Here is a 17,732-nt window from a genome sequence, read left to right as displayed (position 1 = left end):
TTGTTTGGTGTTCACTTTTGAGGTTTTTCTAGTTGCTTATGGAAAACTTCATTAATTTTCTCATTCATTTAGTGCTTTATTGCTTATTAAGAGCTTCCATGAAAAACTTGGTCTTAGCAGAAATGAACAACCACATGTTTTATAATCACCAGACTGAGTAATACCAGGTTTCTTCCTGTTATATTTCACTTTAATTAAGATTTCCTGGAAGAGTGTGTGGGAAAAGTCCTGTATGCATGTTCATTATCTGTTGAAAATCCAATTCCTACAGCTGAATTACCATGGCTTTGGCCATGTTCAGCTAAATCTCAGGAAGAACAACACTGCCAAGTCTAAAATTTAGATAAGAAAGAAGCAGGAAATGGGAGTAAGAGGGCAGTAGTAGCATACAATAGCTAGTTAAAGCTATCAAACATGAAATTTCTTCTAGAAGTTACTGGCCTCTAAACCAGTGTTCTTCTCAGAGTAATATAACTTGGACAGGGAGGGCTCATGACTTCCTGTCTGCAGTCCCAGCAACCTACAGACTGTCCAAAGGTTGGAGGGGGCACACAAGGAAGAAGCAACCAGCTGCTCTTCCAAACAAGGTGGTTTTGTGATAGTAGATCCTGCATTCCTTCAGGAGAAAGGTGATGGAGTGTCAGGCTATAGCTCTGGCTGCTTTGTAAAGGAAGCAGATAAATACATTTCTAGGTTTATCTTTCCTCTCATTTTAGACTCCCTTGATCCCTTCATAAACTTAGTTTCCTATTGTAGGAATGCTCTCTGGCTCAGATAATCATCTTTTCTTGTCCAGCAGCCTGGTTTCAGTTTTTTTTCCTAAGTCCCATCCTTTGGGATGGAACACTGGCTCAGGGTCAGCCACCATCTCTGGGGGCTAGCCTAGTGCTTAAGATGTACATGACATGAGAGAATTCAGCATTCAATCTCCACATTATCTTTTTCCATTTATTATTATGATGCATTCATAAGGTGACCAGGCACATTCTGTTATACAATTGTGCTTTCAAATAATTAGGGTCCTATTCAGCTTCAGACACTGGATCTGTATTTTTCTATCTCAGGTTCTTTAGGGAAAGAATCTAAAATCATAATGGATACCAAAAGAAAAGGAGAGATGTAATTTTGTGTCATCATCAGCCCCCATATTTTATAACCATAATTTGAGGAACTGTCTTTGATGTATGGGGGTTTTCTCCCTTCAGTCTGCTGCTTTTTCTTTTTCCAATGAGCATTTCCCTGTTTCTTAGTCTCTTGCAGTAACATCTTAGTGTGTGGTATTTTTATAGAAACTCTTCTGACAGTGGCTTTTCTCAGCTTAGTTTTAGCAGTAGTTTCCACTTGTTGCTTTCTGTGGCAGCTCTGGTTCAGTGAGTGACATTTTGTAAGTGTGTCCTTACCATTACAGCAGCCACTGGTGACCTTTCACTGGAATCCCTGGCAGCAACAAGTTGTTTCTCAGTATTAACCTGCAATACAAGTCCTGGTAGCTGTTTGCAGTGCAGTGACCAGAGGAGTTTCCATTTGGATCTTTATGTACCTATTATGTATTTCCTACTTTCATGATGTTGTCTGCAGTCAGCTGGAACTAAACCCAGGAATGGAGGCAGCAGTATTATATCGCTATCCTATTCTCTGGATCATCCATAGATAAAGCTGGGAGATAATTTGGGGAATTTGCATTCTTAGTAGTGGAGGTCTCTACTATAATTTGTATGAATAGAAAGCACATGTTTATAAGGAAGTTAATGCAAAGGAAATGTTGGAATCCTGCCAAAGTGCACAGCCAGCTCCACAGCTGACTCCTAATGATAGAACAGTTAAAGTAGTTTCTGCAGCCCTGGGACTTAGTGGTGCTGCAGTTGTCCTGTGGTTCTAACCAAACCCCTAATGCCAAAATCCCTGGGCGCTGCTTTGGCTGTGCATCTGCAGTGCTGTTCCCGTGCCCTGGTCTGGGTTTACTTCCCTGCCAGCCTGTCTCCTCTCCCCAGCCTGGAAGTTGCCGTGTGTGTGTTGTCTTCCAGCAGTGGGAAAAGCCCTTGGCTTTTCTGCTCTGTTGGAGATGCTCCTAATGCCCCAGGAAGGTGCCAGAGCACATTTCTGCCTCTGCAGTGTCTTGTGATTCCAGGCAAGGCTTAGCCAAGATCTAAAGTCCCTTAGACCACGGAGATCAGAGCGTGGGAAGGGAATCACTGCTCCCTCTCTCTTCTGTAAGGGATGACACCCTTTGGTATGTGAACCAGCCTCTTTTGTTAGGTTGCCTCTTACTGAGGGAGACAATGCCTCTGTGTGTGCTACTCAGGAACTTCACTTACTGTTCCGTGAAATTGTTGTGTAGTACATAGACAAGAAACCTTCCTTTCTGTCCCTCTCATTCATCCTGTGGGTTTTCTGATGTATCATCAGCTTTAATTTCATGCTACAGCCTCCCCTTGCCTGCACGTCTCCTTACCCTTGTGGGAACACTGGAATGTGTGAGCCTTCTTATCCCACATTTCAGTTTAGCTGAACTCAGTCCCTGTGACCAGAGAGGAAATGTACAGATTGCTGTTCCTTCCCCTCACACCAAGAGCTAGCATGTGCCCTTTGCTTCTAGAGAAAGACAGGCAAAAGAGGCATCACATTATCTGCAATAGATCACTGAGATACACCTGACCTTAAAAAATATATATATTTACTCTTCAGCCCCTCTCCAGTCAGCATTTTTCAGGTTTGAGGAACTTGTTTAGATTACTAAAACATTGAAAAGACTAAGGTGCAATCTGATCACACAGTCATGTATTTTATAAAACCCTGTTGTAGGATCATCTGGTTAATAGTTTGTGTCCTGGGTGAACTGAAAATCTGATGAAAATATATAATTCCTGTCAAAATAGTGTTGGCTTTTATATTTGTTTTGCAACAATCATTCCAAAGTTGGTGGTTTTTTAATTTAAATTCCTTTATAATTCTTTCATAACTGTTGATAGCAGAGCATCTACAGAATACAAGGTAATCAGCTCAGAAAGGTTTGCAACTTCCAGCAAACTGCCTTGTGGTGTGTGGTAAGTAAAATACGTGAGGGTCCAGAGTAGTTTGTTGTGGAGTGTTTTTCATATGGTTTTGGTTTTGTTTCTTTAGGGTTTTAGCTCATGGTGTTTAACCAAGACTGGCATGGTCTCTGTTCTAAGTTTATTTCTCCTAAATGGCTGTTACATTGAAAGCCTCAGGAAAGCAAATAAAAATGGCTAAACTGGCACTGTGGCAGAGGCATTATTGGCTGGTTTTGAAGTGATCGAAGTAGCATCAGGCAGAGGCAAGCAGCTACAACAATATCTCATTCTCAAAGATCCATTAAATGATTCTGAAAATCCACAAGAGACTGCTTTGATAATATTGGCTATAACTGGTTTGAGTATTTATTCCACTTGCACTTTCTAAAGTCAAATGTTTTTTGATTTAAAAAGCTTATAATTGACAACCAAAGGGCAAGAGAAAGAAATGCTCTTGGATCTCTTTCAATTTTAAAGTGGGAGAAAACTAGTACAGAGGTGCCAAGTCCTTTATGACATCACAGTCCTTCCTTTGTTTGAAATTTCATTTGAATCTACTTTTTCTTTAAAAGGGCCTCTTCTCATAGGCTGTTTTGCTTTAAATAAGAGTCCTGTTGCTGTACTTGAATGTGCAATAGCAAAGCTTGTAAATAGTGTTCATTACCTTACTGACATTCACTTTTCTGCATAGTACTAATTCTGTTTTCACACTCCTTCTTGCTACTTGGGTTCATGCTGACATAGCAAATGCAGCAATGCTGGCTGCACAATTCAAGGCTCTCTGCCTTCTGGACATTGCTGAACTGGTGAGTAAGCTTTTGAGTGCTGATGGATAGTCTTCCCTCAACATCATCCTGAATAAAATCCTCCCTGGCTTTCCTGCTGTGTGGTAGCCTCAGGGAGAAGGCTGCTCCCTATGTCACCTTTCTCTGTAAAAATTTGCTATCACAATGATATTATCAGCAAATTTGTAGATAACCACATTAAAGTTAGTTTGACATTCATTTGCCGTGTGAGGACGCTTTTTGAATTTATTTTTCAAGTAAGTTGGCACATATCAGACCACTATGATGCTGTTTATTTTCTCTCCTGTGCCATGCAAGGAGCCCAAGATGTGCTGCCAGGTAGAGGTATTTTGCTTTTGCTTCTGTAGGATTGTTTTTCCCCTGTTAAATTGCATTGCTGCATTCTGTAAATGCTGTCATGCTCTTGTAGCAGCTCACATCCTTCTGTTCTTTCGTGGAGGGAAAAGTACAATACTTCATAGAATCATGGAATGGCTTGAGTTAGAAAGGACCTTAACCATCACTTCATTCCAACCCCCTGCCACGGGCAGGGCCATCTTCCACTATCCCAGGCTGCTCCAAGCCCCATCCAACCTGGCCTTGAATGCTTCCAGGGATGAGGCACCCACAATTCCATTAAACCCTTAGTGTGAGCACAGCCTTATGCTTCAGGCTGTCTTTGCTCTACAGGAGATACAGAATACTGTGTTGTGACTGTGGCTGTTGTCTGACTGTAAGTTGCATAATTTCGATCTAGTAGAGCAAAAGTCAATAAAATGTTTTTCTGGCTAAAGGGGATTGAGATCACCTTTTGGTGATGCTTGACAAGGCAACATTGCATACACCAAAGCTTTGCTTTCTAAGTATGTTGGTCTGTGTTATAGTGCACATAATATGCACACACACACACATGATTATATACAAATACAGAATTGTATTTGTCACATTGCTGATTAATTAGATGACTTAATGAAGCGAATTATTTAAAATGGCTTACAAACTTTGCAAATCTTTTTCCAAGACAGGAAAATGGTTTTAGAGTACTTTATTTCTGCATTGCTGTGGTTTCTGATTGGCAATTAAAAGGTAATTGAAACACTTGAGATTTTCATGTCCTGTGTTGCCCTGTAGGTTTATTATCTTCATGTGATGATCTTTGTTTGTAAATGAAAATTTTGGTGGGATAGAAGCTCTAGGAAAATGTGGTCATTTCGTACAATGTGATCAAGCTCTTGTTCTTGGTTTTCAGAGAAACTTGAGTGCAGTAACATTTTTCAAATCAGACACATTTTCTTACTTTTACACCAAGGGTATTCACTGGCAAGACAATGCTGGGTACAATAGTGTAGAAAAGTATTTGTAGGCTTAGCAGACTTTTTAAAAATCTTTTTGTGACAGATGTATCTCAAATTTTATATTTTCTATCCTAAAGGCAATCATTCTTCCTGCTATCACAAAGCATCTTCTTTGGTGCAGCACAATAGGGATAAAAAAAACCTCATTTCAGTCTTAACTTAATTCCAATCTAAAAAACTTGCAATGAGGTGGTAATGAACTTGAACTTAGTACAGATTACCTCCTGCATGCTTACACAGATGTTCGAACACAAGACAGATATTTTTGAGACATAGTTCTATTCTGAGAGTGTTTCTCTCTTGAGCAGATTAAACCCTGAAATTTTCTGCTTTGCTTTGCTTGTTGTTGCAGCAAATACAGTAACACCATTTGGAGTTCACCTTCTAGTTTTGAATTAGGTCTACATAAATTCATACCCAAAAGAAGAAGAAATGGTCATCATGATTATCAGGATGAGATCATTGTAGCAAATAATAGGTTGTTAAGGTGTAGAGACTGATCCTCTGATCAGACCAATCAAAGCCATTTGGAAAGCAAAACTCACACGTTTCATAGTCCCAGCTGTGCAGTCCAGTGAGTACTGTGTTGATAACAACGACCATCTTCCTCAAGTGCCTTGAATTTTGATGTGTTTTTCTTTTCCAAAATACTGGCTTGTGCCCCATACACATGCTACACTCATGAACAAAAAGCCATATAATAATAATTTTTATTTTATGTGAACTAAAACTGTAATAGCTCTAGCAAAGTTAAAAGAATGACACTGGCTAGAGATTGGCTGTCAGAGGTCTGTGGTGAGCCTTGTTCCATGCCCTGCTCTGAGCAGCTCCAGCAGCTGTATGCCAAGTAGGGAAGGGAATGCAGGTCTTTATGATGCTGCCATCAGCCCTTTCTGGCCAGTCTGCTCTCCACTAACAGTCCACACCAACAGTCAAATTAAAAGGCAACTTCTCCCCATGCATTCAGCTTTTCAGGCACAGATGAGATATCCATCCTCCCCAAATGTGGCTCTCTGTGGTGAGGGCTTCACTGATCTTTATGCTAATGTGTAACCCGATGGAATAATGTGTCCACACTGGTCTAGGAAAGGTCTAAAAGCCTTTCTTCAGACAGGACCTACACCTGGTATTACTGTGGGCTGCTTTATGCAAGTACTACAGCTTCATTATTATTGCACCACAAAATGCATTAGGCATCCAATTTCCTTTGTAAATGAAGCAATACATTACTTCAATAGCTACTTTTGAAGCTTTCTGCAACTTAAACCACAGATGTTAAAACTATTGGAATTAAATGAACCCCCTCTGAATTGTAATCCTTGAATAAACTAGAAGGGTTTTTTTTTTAATTATAAGGTTTATTAAATTAAAAATATACTACAATGGAGTGGAAAAAGTCAAATGATCTTATATGGCAAAAATAAAAACTTGAAGCTCGCTATCCATACTCCATTGGGTATGGAATGCCAAAAGAGAAATAAAATACATTTCATCTTGTTGCAAAGCCTAATGTTCTGTACCGCATCATAATGTAGCCCAAACCTGACAATTCCTGGCTCATAAATCTCTTGGTTTTTCTTTTATTTACACTATAGACAAAAATCAAGTCTGTCCTTCAAAAGTACTCTGTCGTCAAGTGAGCTCGAAAGTTTATGTTGTTATCCATCATATTTGACTATGTCTGTGGTGCTGGAGATAAAATCTAGGCTTGTGAGGTTCATTTTTTAGGGGATACAGTGGCAGTGCAAGTATGGGCTGGAGATTATAAAGCTCTTTGAAGATGAGAGGGAAAAAACATTGGGCGATTTGCATTGGAGAAGTTATTTCCAAAGACCACTGAATTCAGTGCAACACTTACAATCAAGCTGTATGTATCATAAAACTTTAGATACCTATTGTATCCCAGTTAAGGACTCAAGTTCCCAACACTGTGCTGGGGAGGATGGTTAGTGGCCTGATTTAGGGGCCCTGAACCATCCTGGTGATGTTCTGTACAACTAGAGGAAGCCTGGGCTGTTAAATTTGGCAGCCAAAGACTTGCCACTCATGGTTAGGGAATGTTGCCTTTTAAAGGAGTTGGATCAGATCTCAGAAGTGTATTCTGTAGTTGTCATGGTAAATACCTGAAGGTGAAATAAAGGTATGAGGGCAAAACTTAGCATGAGGAAAATTTTGCTGACATCAGAACCTGATGGGCTTTTAAACATATGCTTGTCACTAGACACTAATTTATTTATTATCATGAGGTCAAGGAAACCAGAAGTTATTAGAAAGAAGAAATGGGTAAGAAACGAAATGTGTACTGTTAAGTTACTCTTTAAACTTTAGCTGCTACAAGATATAGGCTGCTTGTTGGCTCAATTCATATGATAACTACTGCATGCTTTGAAATAAGGGTAGAAGTCCACTTTGGTTACTTTCCTTGTTTACATAGAGAGCAGTAGCCATCAAGTGATGTAGTTATAGTGCCCTTATGCTAAATTCTTGTTTATTTTCATAGAAAAACTTTATTTGATAACTCTTCCAGACAAAGTTACTTTAGCTTGCATAATTTCAGCAACATTACAAATTCTGCAGATATTTAGCCATTTTAAGTAGATACATGTGCAGAAGTTATACTTCTATACTGAAGAACACTTTTTCAGTATTTCATTAGATGTTGCTCTAGTTTTTCTGCCATTGTGATTTGATGTGTTTATTTTTGAAAAAGAACTTATAATCAGTGTTCCTTAGTAAAAATATGCAGCTAATAATTTGAATGAATGGGAGGGAGAGGAAGCTTTCTAAATAAAGTATGTCCTGTTTATGGAAGCAAGTGTTTGGTAGAGAGCTCTTTCCTTGCCCTCAGGTTGTCTGTTGCTTCTTCAGTTGTTAAATTACTCTGCACTCAAGAGAACATTATTGGTCAAATCTAAACCCATTACTTTTCCATTGAAATTTCCATTATCTGTGAGCAATTCCATCTTGGGGAGGATTATAATATTTTTCATATTCTGTAGTGTTCTGCGTGTGCTTCATTACTGTGCACCATACACGGGAAAATGTCATTTATTATTTCATACATCAAAATACTCTGTCTGCATTGATGAGCATTCTTGTCTGACAAGTGCAGCTGCTGGCCTGCACTCACATATCTTTAGCTTTATTTGAATCTCATATCTGCCATCATTAGCAATTCATGCAAGCAGGAAAACCAAAGGAAATAGTTCAAGGAATTCAGAGTGCTTGCTTTAACCAACTCCAGTGTTCTAAGAGAGTAGGAAGGATATTGTGAACCACATAAAGAGTGCACAAGCCCTGTCCCCTGTGTACATTAATGAGATAACAAGAGATGCCTGTAGCTCAGCAAAGATAATTTTTTTAAAATTGCTTTTGCTGTTTAATTGCAGCTTTTGTGTTTTATAGATTTTATTTAAGCTATCAGTAGCTGTACATTAATAGTGTATTTAACACAGAATTAAATACTAATAAAAAGGGACAAGTGGACTAATTTCCATGTGTAAACCAGGCTCTGACAAGATGATATGAACTGATAATAAGTTTTTAATAAAGGGTAATTGAGAATAAAGCTATAAGAGTAGTTGAGATCTTTAAAAAAAACCAAACCGAAATTGTTTAGTTACCAGAAGCCTGTAAGTGCTGTCCAACAGACATAGAAGCTCAAGATTATCCAAAAACCAGGGACAGAATCAGCCTGCTCAGACTTTTTTGGAGGGTGGCTGCCCTTTTTCATAGTCCCCTGGCCATGAGCAAGTGCTAGAGAGGACTGTGAGTGCTGACATCCCTCACTCGCCTGGAAAGACAGTATTATTCCTAATGAGGTTAATGGAGTGAGTTGCAATATAATTGAAGGGCATTAGCATTCATTAGAAATTGAAAAGAAAGCGGAATTCCTTAAGGCCTGACATTACAGGCATTTGGAGAGGATGAAATGTTTCTCATTAACAACCTATGTGCTTTTTGGCTGCACTGTAGATTTTTCTGTATGAACACCTGGCCTCTGGCTCGTATTTATTTGATCCAAACCCCTGAAGCATATGAATAAGTGTTATTGGTTTTCCTAGGGACTGAAGAAGGCATGGCCGGAAACATGAGCATACCAGAATATATGAATGTAATACAAATGTAATAAGAATGTAATCTTATATACATATAAGAATATAGTTGAGAACTGTATTCTTATAAAGAGAGTGTAAAATCAGAGGCACTGGCATTGCCCCCAGCACAACCTCAGTCTGTGTAGTCTAATATTTTGTAGTTATTTCAAAATACAGGGTTTTTCTGGAAAATTGGAGCAGTGTTTAGCTAAAGTCAGAGCACTGCGAGATGATGAAACTCTGAAATGTACCTTGAACTGTTTTCCTTCCAGTGCACATAATAAGCAGTGCATATAATAGAGTAGAAAAATGCACTGCAGACAAAGGTCACTCTCCACCATCCCAGTGAGACATTTGTACCCACTTGCTACCTTCTGTGTCCCATCCTGGGGAAGGAAGGAAGGAATACTCCAAAATTGCTATTGGCATGCTGCTTCTTCAGAAGAAAATAATAATGGATGAATGTTTCCCACAAAATCTTGGATGGTTCCTTTTTTTTTTTTTTTTTTTTATGTTTTGGATTTCTCACAGGAAAACACCCTCTTTTCCCAGTGTTTGCAATTGCCACCAAATGTGGAAAGCCCCATTGCTGTTCTGCTTGGCAGTTGCATATGTGGCTTGCTGAACATGTGCTTGGGAACATTCATACTTAAAATATCTCAAACCCAGAGACTCCAAAGTTTCAGGAATTGGCAGGTTCTGTAGAAGGTCCCAAGGCATTGTAGTTTGAACTCTGGTGATAATGTTTCAGCACCACTGGTCATGTGCTTGAGAGAACACAGCCTGCAACACAGGAAAGACTGACTTTTTATAAAAAACTTAATATGTATCTGATAGTTCAGTCCAGGTCAGGAAATAAATTGCCATTTTTTTCATCTGTCAGAGACTTAGCTCATGGTTAAGTGCTGCTGACAGTGTAGTGAACTCCTCTTGTGCTCAGGGAGTCTTGAGCATAGTTCATAGAGCTTATCCTGAGAACTGCATCTTTGATCTTTGGCAAACTGGCAATTACTGTTACTGCACTGAGCAAAACCATGTCCTTCAGCTCTTTGTAACAGTGAGAAAAATGTACTGTTATTACAGAGAGGAAGGTATTTGCACCTGTGTTATAAATTATTTACTCCTTTCTGCCAGCAAAGATTTAGGAATGCAGAAGGTGAATAAATGGCTTATTGAATTTTTAGTCTTTAGTGATCTCAAATCTTCTGAAAGTCTTTTTTTCTTTTCTTGGTACTGGGGGAAAAACAGTATGGGCTTTCATCTCTCTATTCTCCCTGTCAGTGCAGTGGTATTTTTCCTTAAAAAGTGAATCTGTGCTAATATTGTCTTTGTGAGATACAATGAACTTCTTAACAAATCTGCAGTAGCATTCAAATAAAGATTTCCTTACAAATGCAGCTTAACAACCAAAGAGAAAATGCTTGTATTCAATATTGTTTAAAAGATTTCAGTTTCAGTTCTCCTCCTTGGTACTTGAGTGAAGAACAGACTCCAAAATTTCAGCCATCTTCTAAAAAGATACTGAAACAAAACAAGTAAGATGAAAGAATTACATTCACTCCTAATTTCTCGTAGAAAGGTTTATTTCTCTAAGTCTCCACATTGAACCTATTAACAGAAAAGATGACAAATGCATTCAAGGCATTTAAATTAGAGTTTTATCCAGCCTTATCATTTGCCCTGAAGGAAGTACATGGAAAAATAGTGTGTTTCTGATTCAAATGGAATTTTCCTTGCATTTTCCAAAGTTCTCTTAAAATCTACCTGGTAAAGAGAGGAGAAGATGGTTTATTGGTAGTAATGTTGGGACACAATTTTCAGGTTGCTGCAGTCTGCATCCCAGCCTATGCATTTTTTGGATAGGTTGTTTTGGTTAGCTCCCTACCTAACCAAAACAGGGCTGCATTTTTTTTCCTGGTAGCAGCTAAAATCAGATTTAGATGCATTTTTCTTTGTGGCTGGAGAATATATACGTGCACAAATTCACCTTGTATAAATATACCCCCATACTGTGTGCTGCTGAAAGAACAGCTGGGATCAGAACAGATAAAATCTCGAACTGGTTTTGTGGCTTTAAAAAAATGTGTTAGGTGATTTTTAAAAAAATCAGTGTGTTAGGTGAAAGTTTTTAATGAACTGGCATTATTTAGCTGAATTATTTTGAGACTAGCAGTTGTCTGTAGTTTATGACTCACACTTTGGTTAATCCCACAAAGAGACTATGTGACTTGGTGTCATTAATGAAAGGCAGTTGCATTCCTCCTTTCATATATCTCAAACTGAAGTTGCAAGCAAAAAAACCCAGCAAGTCACAACATTCAAATTTAGAATTCCTGCTGTTCAGCACCCTCCTCCCTTAAAATTACCAAATTAGGGATGCAACATAGATTAAATGATGTTCTGTTTACACCAGCAGTTCTCTGACTTTAATTCTGTCATCCTACCCATAGATTTGAACATCTAGAAATGAATAACAGATTTTAAGCTTCATCTTTCACACATGTCTGTTAACTAGTGTAGGAAGCCCTTTCTACCTCTTAAATCAGCTTTGCTACTTGTCCTCAGCATGGGGAAAAAGACTAAAAAATTTTTGCCAAAAGAAAAGGGATGACTCACAAAGATTTATTTTCATGGTCAACAGAAAGTATTTAAACCTGATTTGACATATGAAAGAATTTATCATGGATTTATGTTTCACTGTGCTATGTGAGCTAAATGTATAACTACATCTTCAGTAAAACTCTCTTGCTGTGACAGAAACAGTCTGGAAACAAGTGTGACTCACTAACCGATTATGCCAGTGCCATACCCTTATGGAAGGGAAATGTTGTATCTATTCAGAGCTTAAGTGAAGGTCAAACCTGTGGGGTTTTGCTTGGTTGTTTTCCTGCACAGAGATACAGACCACATTTGCTTTAGTGTTGGTTGTACATTAGACTGAATTTGACACCTTGTAAGAGAAGTTTGTCAGGAAAGATTTTGCAACTTTGACCTGAGAAATTCCCATACACATGTAATCGTAATACTTTATAGAAGAGTGTCCAGGAAAATTATTAGAACCATACTTTTTGATAGACAGAGAAACCTTTGTAAAATTGATGTGTAATACTACAGAGGACTATCGGTAAAAAGCAGAATGAAATAGCAAATCCTTTCCTTGGAGTATAGTAGAGGTGAAAATCATGTTTCAGAAACTGCTCTGCTGTCTTGACAGGTAAAGAAGAATCTCCTCTGCAAACCCATCACTTTTCAGTTCTGAAGCTAATCTCTCACACAGTCACCACAATGACTTTGCAGGACTTGAAGCTTCTGGCCACAGCTGTAAATTGAAAACCTCTGGGGATAGATGCTAGAACATGATCTCAGTCATTTTATACAGTGAAATTGTTAAATGTTTCCAGATGCAGTTTTGGCAGATTAAGTGTGCTCTCAAGTGATTCCAGGGCACTTTGGGAGGTGGCATGACCAGGATACTGTGCCCATGGGGCAGTATCTGCTGTCCATTTTGGCAGATTAAGGGACACAGGCACAGAAAGTCAACTTGGCTTTGCTGTTCAGATGCTGAGGGTGAATTTAACCTGCTAATGTAGGTGTCCTAAATGCACCAGTGACAAAAATTGTGATTCTAACTGGAATTTTTTCTTTATCTTTCTTGTATTTTCACTATAATAATTTTGTCAATGTTATTTTTTTTACCACATAGGTACTCTTTAACATTGAGGGAAAAACATTCTTGAAGGCATTCTGTATCAGTCAAAAATTGCATTCTGCAATCAGCAGAGATTTCTAAAGTGCTAAGATTAACACTGGTAGAGATGTATATTACCCAGTAGTATGTTTTATGCATATTAGATATAAAGCTTGAAACTGCCCTTTTCCCATCTGTTCTTCAGAGTTAATTGTATGTTAAAAAGTAAACATAGACAAATATAGGGGTTTTGCTCTGTGTGAGCCAACAATTTGGGAGATGTTTCCATGGCCCAAAGCTGGAGTGAGTTGTGCTGTTTTGTTGCCTGCAGTGCAGGGTGTGTGCCTCTTGCACTTGCTCTGGGAAATCCAAGCACAGCTAAGCTGATAAAATAGGTCATAAATCTGCACATTTATAATTATTTTGACTTCAAGGAGAACACATACACAGCAGAGCAAAAGAGCAACTGTGTAAATTGAATTTTGACTTCAGCATTCCTTCCAAAGGATCCCTGTCTGTCCATGTCAGCACATAAGACAACAGGGTTTTCCTGGATGTGGTTGTGTGGCTGTAGGACCAAGTGTCTCCTTGCCTGTTATTAAATACTGCTGCAATAGGGTTTCTTTATTAATCTGTTGCTCTGTAGTGAACTGTTAAGGCCTGTTCATAATAGTGCTTAAAGCCTGTACCCTGTCCAGCACTGAGCCTCCAGTAGCTTGCTGTCTCTGACCACCTCCTCAAAATTGAATTTTCAGCTCTGTACAGACTGAAACTCTGTAATAGTTTTGAGGCCAAACCCCACAGTTACTTCACAATAGCTGATTTTCAAGATCTAGGTGTCCTATCATCATGACTGCACCATGAATCTGCTGCATGGTCCAACTCAGTGGTCAAGCCTCATATTGTATGATCTACTTTCCTTTTTATTTCCTAAATAATGCATTAGAAAAGTCATGTGTTATAACCAAGCAAGGAGAGAAGAAAGGAGTGGGGAAATAGAGGATTTCTATTCTAGCAACAAGAGCAGGGAAAAACTTGCAGTACAAAAGGTAAAACAGGAGGAGGGAGTTTAGTGTGACAATTTGATAAAACAGATTTGATAAACAGTCTGGGTTTTTTGTGTATGTTTAAATAGCAGCTTTCTAAATCACTGACTGAATTTCTCAGTATTCTTAGATCTAAGACTGCTTATCAGTTTCAGCAATTCTAGTTGTTTTGAGCTGAGATTATAGGATAATGTAAGCAGCAAAAATTGATTTCTAGCATCTTCTACTTTATTTAATGCCATGTAGATTTGAGGGAAAAAATTTAAGTTATTAAATGCGTATCAGAAAAAGAATAATTTTAAAGATCATTGATACAAAAGATGTCTCTGCTGATTCCCCTCCCTTAGCTTATATTTTGAAACAATGCAGAACCATTTTTTGTTCTTAAAAATTGTTGGAGGTTTATTGCATCAACTTCATATTTCAAAATAAAATTTTGCTTCCCGATATTCCTTTATATGTTTTATCTGAGTTCTGCTCTGATACTGAAATCCTTCAGGACTAGGCTGATACCTGTTTATTTCCTTCTGCATAATGTTTTATTCTTCTAGATGTGCTAGTGCAGCAGCTTGGTAATGGCTAGGAGATGTTCACAAGGATCCCACATTTTCTGTTTGAAAAAGTTAAGGCTGCCTTCTTGAACTGTAGTGCTGTACATTGATACAGGTGATTATTCTCTGAAGTGTTTCAGTCAATCCCAGTAACATGTATCATGTAGAAATTAGGATGCTTTCATTCCAAAAACTTCTTAAGAGAAGCTGCTTCTTGAAAGCTGCTTATGAACTTGACTGTCTTGAAATAAAAGGAATAGGTAAGTTATCAAAATTGTGTAAGACTGAGAACTGTTAGCAATCCTTTCTATTTGAAGAAATGTCTCTACTATTACCAGATGGCACTCTAGAGAAGCAACTTACTTTTTCCTATTTTTCTGTGTCAGCACGGAAGTTTAACAAGAAAAACACATCAGGACCAGAAAAACCTTGCTTGAATCTGTCTACAAAAAAAAGGGAAATTCCCATAAAGTACAAGTGCAGTAGGACATGAATTCAAACTGTAGTCACCACTAGCACGTGAGACACCTGTTAATAGAAAGCTGCCTATTTATTCCACCTGAAGAAATCGTGTAGAAGAGTTCAACATTTCCAGTGTTGCTAATAACTGTAGCTGGAAAAGTTCTAAAAAATACGCATACATCCCAAAATGTGAAAATCATCTCCTCCAAAAACCTTGCTCAGGAACATCAGTGTGACTGATAATCAAAAGCCAGAATGTGCCCTCATGTGTGTGCTTGACTCTCTTAAGGACTTGAGAGGCTTTTTCCTCACACCATTTTCATCATCTCTGCTTCACTACTTTGAGGTCCAAATAATTTATCAGCCAAATTTGAAAGAACAAAAAATACCTGCTGTTTTGCCTTTGTCTCATTTGATAAGCATGTAGCAACTCCTAACAGGAGTTTAGGATGATAAATCATCAAATGAGATAGAAGACAGGCTGAAATGGTTATATTGTCATTAACTTACAGAACCCTTGGCTGCTACAATGTGTTTGTGCTGTGCTGGAGGTCTCAAATGAACAATTTGAGAGTAAATGAATAAAAATTGTATGATAGGTTAGTGGGGTGTTCATGACTCCAGATGTTGCGAGCTTAGAAGGTTTCACTACTTCTGTTTAAATTATTTGTAAAATAGAAACTTGCTGGTTATTTTGCAAGTTTTCTTCCTTCCTTTTGCTGTTAAACTACAATTTGTGATGGAGATAACGTCTGAAACTATGGCTGTATCTTCACACCTTAGCATGTAGCACTCTTAGCACTCAGTTCTGGTTGTGCTGTCAGTCAGAAGCCAAATGAATCCAGCTGATAGGGCACTAGTGGGATTTCTGCTGCTTGCAGTAAAACTCCTCCAGGGTTGGGCGAGCCAGGGGAAGCAATGTTATGGTGTTGACAGCTGGGTGTAGGTCTTTGCTTTGGTCAATAGTCACTGCAGAGGACACTTTGGGGTGTGTTGGAAGGCACTGGCACTGCACTGCACTGAGAAATATTGGCACACCCTAGCAATGCATCTGACCCTGATCAAATATTTCTCCTCAATTAAAAGCATGTGTAGCTATTCTGCTTAGCTTGTTCTTAGGAAGCTAATAATGGACGTGGATCCTCTTGCTCTATTTTGAGGACATCTTATTGAATCATGCATTGAATGATGTGACTAATTTGTGGAACAGAGTGCCTGTGCATCAGCTGTTCACGGTTGCTTTCCTGGGGGGAAGATAAACTTTTTATGTTAAAAGACACCGATCATTCTTTTCAGCATATCAAAGAACAAATGTGCTGTAGGCTTTTCTGTTGAAAAAAAAAAAAAAAAGAGAACAAATGGCTTTTATCTGTATTTCCATCATTACTCCTGCATAAATCTCACTGAAGCTAATGTGACTTGTAGCAATGCGGATAAAAGCCAGACACTGTTGAGATGTGGAGTCCAACAGAGCAAGGCACACCACAGAAGCAGGAGGGTTCATCCCTGTAGGAACAACCTGCAAGTGTGTGACTCAGCCTGCTTGGAATGAACCATTGGTGTGCAAAGCCAGGGCTCTCCAGATTGATGTAAACAATCAATCTGATTAATGCAGTGGCTGTGCAAGCTGCTGAATGCTCAACTTTACTGCTGCCCAGATGGATTTCTCCAGAAGAAAAAAGTTTGGTGTGTGCATCCACTCAGCCATAGGAGCACACATGATGTCTGTGATGGAAGGGATGCAGGGCAAACAAAAGTCACCCGGACTCTGTGACTGGGAAGGAAGAGATGGGACTGGGAGGGTTGAGCTGGACTTCTCATGAGTTGTGGGCATAAGGGGAGTAAGCTGAAACCTGCAGGCTCACCTTGAAGAGTTGGAAGGGAGTGAGGGGACAGTGTCAAAGGGACAAACCTGTGGGATGCTGTGGAGATTAAAAAAAAAAAGGAAAACCAGCAAGCAGCAGGTTCTTAAAAAAGTATATAGAAATACATAATGGAGGACAACATTAACTGGGAACAATAAAGTTAATCCTCCCAGCTGATCACAAATAGTAATGTCACTGTGAGCAAAAGAGAAAGGAAGTTCTGTAGGTGGGCCCTAGGACAGAGGCATAGCTGGGGCAGTCTGATAGAGAAACACAGAATTACTTATTTCAGTGTTGACAAGGCCAATAAGTCATGCAATTAGCTTAATTTCTTGATAGTTTCTGAGATAATGTCTTCGGCAAAGTCTGAGTTCTGCCCAACTTCTATCCATGGACACTTGAGATCTGTAGAACAAAAGCAGCAAACACCCTGCCACCAGCAATTACTTTGACCTAGATGAAAATAGCAGGGATTTTATTTTTTATCTCTTATTTTGCTATTTAAAATAGTATGTATTGATCCCTTTATTAGTGTAACATACAGACTGAAGTTCAAAGCAAAGAATAAGACTAAGAACTTATTATGGAAGGCTTGTTCAAAAGAGAAATTGGGCAAGGAAAGGTTTTGATGAACCCCCCCTTGCCTAGGCTTCCACCTGCAAATGCAGTTCTTGCACCTCTCTTGCTATCCAAGCTTAAGAAATGTAGCGTTGCCCTTTAACACACAAGTCAGAAGGCAGGCTTTCTGTAAGGTGATGTGGCTGCTGCTGTTTTCAGAGTATCCTTTTCATCTTACCTGCAGCTGTGGGACAGTAAAGATAATGTCTGCCAGCTTTTTCTCTCTTGAAAGC

At 38.9% G+C, this 17,732-nt stretch overlaps 1 protein-coding gene across 8 annotated transcripts in view; it reads left to right on the top strand.

The window, feature by feature from the left end:
* The window catches only part of INPP4B (inositol polyphosphate-4-phosphatase type II B), a 267,765-nt gene that overhangs the window by 198,208 nt on the left and 51,825 nt on the right, over positions 1–17,732 (top strand). The gene's annotated exons all lie outside the window — the stretch shown is intronic.

Source organism: Melospiza melodia, chromosome 5 (genome assembly GCF_035770615.1).
Source record: "Melospiza melodia melodia isolate bMelMel2 chromosome 5, bMelMel2.pri, whole genome shotgun sequence".
NCBI lineage: Eukaryota > Metazoa > Chordata > Aves > Passeriformes > Passerellidae > Melospiza > Melospiza melodia.
This window is presented reverse-complemented; position numbering and strand designations above follow the sequence as displayed.